Below are 3959 nucleotides of genomic sequence, written 5' to 3' on the forward strand. Positions count from 1 at the left end.
CATCCTATAGATGACCTTGTTTCGGACACTATGTGCTATAGCTGTTTCACTTTACTATCATGATATTTAGCGAACTCGTTTGTACGCGATGTTCATAAGATTGTATAATTTGTTACGATTATCATTCTTGGTTTATCCGAGTCAAATTCATTCTATAAATATAAAATGTTCATATTATGATTACGTTCGGTGTATAATTTCTTGTAATTGTTGTGCTTTGCTCGCGTTGTATATGTCTGCCAAGTTTATTTTTAATTTGTCAGAAGCTGAGTGTAAGGCATCGGCCGCCATTCTGTAACTTCCAGGCGATTGTTTTCCTCAATTTTCTGAGACAAGCCTCAAACAGATTTTGTTTACGTGGCTATTTTGTCGTTGTGCTTGCCTGTCGGGTATTGTCCTTTTTCTGCTTGGCACGCGTGATAATTCTAGTGACAGCACTGATGAGCTTGGATTGGTGAATTTGTTTCATGTGATTGTCAATGTCGTATTTTACTAGGTACTTTATATCTCACTATTTTTTGGCTTATCATGCACATGTGTGTGCTTTGACAGCAGTTAGATTATAATTGTCGTGGTTTCGTCCTATTCGCATAATGTTTAGCTCACTGCTTTAGAAGTGATGATTTTTTCGACTGTCCGTGAAATTAGGTTTGTTGTAATTTTTGTTGTTTTGTATTTACTGTAGTGTGTGCGTGTGTGGGGTGGGGGGGGTTCTTCCTCATGTGCTGTACATATTTTTCGTAGCACCAAATAATTCCTTGCTTGTAGAGTACTAAACTAAATACTTATCAAGCTTTAAGCAGACGCGCTCAAAGTTAAAAAAAAAAAAAAAAAAAAAAAAAACTAAATTGCCTTACTTTGACCTTTATCTATCAGCTAAAATGACATCTAGGGATGTTCATGGCTCGAGGTAAGGAAAATCGAGCGAATATTCGGTTTCGTGCGGAGCTACGTTTTCACATATCGTGAGCGTATTCTGGAGATGGATATTGGTTGTGAAAGTGCTCAGTATGCCTAACTGTGTGCTTGTAATATGATTTTACTTTCGTCTATTAAATATCTGGCTAATCGTGTGCTAAACTTCAGTTGTTCCTTTGTCCATGCTGCGGCTGTGCCTTGTCATCGTCTGTATTCACTCCCCTTTTCGTTTCCATCAAGCTGTTGTGAGGCCCAGTTTCAAAAATGTATAAAAGAATGACACGTTATATTACAGGTCGATTTCTATGCGTTCTGTATTATAAATAATCAGGAAAGCTTTGCATTAAAAAAATCGCTTGATATAAACAATCATTTACACTGTCATTTCCAGTGCGGCTTTCTTGGGAACAGAGGAACAATAAATAATATTTCTCATATATGTTCATGAGATGTCGATGAATACGGCGTTGTGCTAAAACCATTTCTGTGCGAAAAAAGCAGGTGATCCAATAGATCCTTTTTAAACCCCCATCAAACAATACTGGAGGTCGCCATTTCTTGAACACGAAGCGTGTGATGGAAGGGCAGTCCTCGCGTAGAGCTGGCGCAGCTAGCACTTCTATTTGCTACAAGCTGAACCGAGCTCACGCTGAACACTGACACATCCCTCGTGTCAAATACGTGCCCAGGTTGGATGATCGAACTCTGAAAAACTGCGTCGACTGCGTGGGCACTGGGGGCTCTCCGAAGTTTCCGGGAAGAGGGAGGGGGGGGGGGGGGGAGAGAAAGAGGGGGGGGGGGGGGGACAAGGTGCATATCTTTCGTGTCAAAATTGCGCCGACGCTCGGACATTGAGCCAGTCTTTCCCACGGCGCCTTTTCCTTTTTCATTCTAGCAAGCGCCTCCCGAGCAAGCGCTGCCACAAAGGGTCCCTGCTCGGATGAAAAAGCAGAAGGATGGCCAGAGAGGAGAGGAGGGTGTAGGTCTTGTTTATCTGTTTTTCGCCTCCTCAAAACAAAGGACGCAATGCTTCTTGCTTTCCTCCCAAACTCTTTTCACTCCACCCCCCCCCCCCCCCCCCCGCCTTGGTGACCTAATTTTTTTGCTTCCTAAAGCTCTCTGTCTTTCTCTCTCTCTTGGCAAAGCGCTGTCTCTCTCTTTCTATATGGATGGATGGATGTTAATGGCTATACCCTTCTTAACAGGCGGTAGCTTGCGCCACCTAACCTAAGTCTAAAAAGAGAAGCCTATGATACCTCCCGCGTTGGCCAGTCGCCACCATCCAACTGAACAAGAATCAACTTGCCGTCTGGTGTCCGGCTCCCGGCGTGGACTTTTGACGTGGAGTCGACGGCTGTGTCCACGCTGGCCACACCGTGTTATGACGGGCCTTTGTGGAGGGAGGAGGCCACGTTCACCCTTCCGGGCGGCGGGGGATGCCCTACCATTGTTTGACCCAGATTTATGCTGCCTGGATGGAGAACTCCTCGGTCTTAAAAGAACTTTTTTTTTGTGCAAGTGTCGAGGACTTCGCCCATCGTCAACGGATTGTCCGGATCCCCGGTGAATATTTGACATTATCTACTTACCGTTCTAGCTAGAAGTCTAGACATCGTCTATTCAACAATCGCTATTTCACCCTATTGTTACCTTTGATTTAGGATACGTTGCGAGTAATGCACGTGCTTTGTTGTAACGATATTCGTGCCTCGCCTAGACTTATTTAAACTTTATTAATTTTCTGTTCAACTTTGTCTGAGTCTACGCTCCAGGCAGCGACCGTTGCGGAATCAAAACAAGGGCCATGCTGAGGTGCTTTGTTTTTGTAGTACTGCTCACTGAATAAGACTTTTACTTAAATATCAATGTCAGTCTTACCCTGTTTTCTAATTTTTAGGGTGTTGAAAGAATAACAATGGAGAAATAGTTCGTGAGGAAGCAGAAGGCTTCAATCGAAGACGATGCGAGGCCGAGCTGCTCCTCATTGGGCGCGAGGTCCCCACCCCGTGGAGCAATCACTTGCGAAGCGTCGTCTATTGATAATATTGTGAGCGCTTCAAGCATGTTGGCAGCCGCCGTAACTACTGCATCCGCACACTTGCAAACGATTAGCACTACTTCGGTTCCTCGCCCTCAAGGAGTGCAGGGACGACGTCACTAACCTACGTGGAAGCTCGCCTACTAATGGCTTCCTTATGATGCTTCATTGAACAAAGTGTCCTGCGAGACCTATCGCGCTGCTTATAAGAGATGCGTCTACGCCTCCCGAACGCATCGAGGGACAAGGACTCTTACCTTTGTGTTGCACGGCCGTCGGCGGGCAGATCATTCCGGTTCCTCGCTGTCTGAACAAAGAACGACCAGAGTAGTCAGATGTTCTAGCACATGGAGGATAAACTGGTTTCTTATGAATAATGCGGTCTGAAACTCGCTAACAAAATTGTCGACGGATGTTAAATAGAATTTGTGAGAGAGACAGAGCCTCGCAACTGCATCGTGACTCAAGGCTTGGGAGATCGGCTTGAGATTTAAGTTTGGTGACATTGGTGTGGTAAGAGTAATCGAAAAAGATAAATCTAGCCGTGCGATTTTGAACGGATCCAAATGATTTAGATAGGTTAGATTGGTGAAGGTCCCAGACAGCCCTTGCATACTCTATTTTTTTTTCTTTTTTTTGTGGAATGAGTGTCAGATAACCTAGTAGTTTTACAAAGGCAGGGGCTAGTTGCAAGCTTCGTCGCAGTTGACCAAGCACTCACTTAGCTTTATTAGTCACGTTCGTTGTGTAAGACCAGGTAAGTAAATGAGTTAAGTTTATGCATCTATTTTTATGGGAAAATGCAGAGGACATTAGCGAACCACAGATGGTGTAGCTCGGGGTCCGGTAGAACTGCCTCCGGTGGAAAGATATTAAAAGTATCTTTGTAACATTCAGAGACGTTAACCATTTGTTGCACCATCCTTCGACTTGATGAAGGTCATGCTGGAAGGAATGAGAATCAGTAGCTTTCTTGATGGGACTATAAATGATGCAATCATCG

This window comes from Ixodes scapularis, unplaced genomic scaffold (genome assembly GCF_016920785.2).
Source record: "Ixodes scapularis isolate PalLabHiFi unplaced genomic scaffold, ASM1692078v2 PGA_scaffold6__148_contigs__length_123643588, whole genome shotgun sequence".
Lineage (NCBI taxonomy): Eukaryota > Metazoa > Arthropoda > Arachnida > Ixodida > Ixodidae > Ixodes > Ixodes scapularis.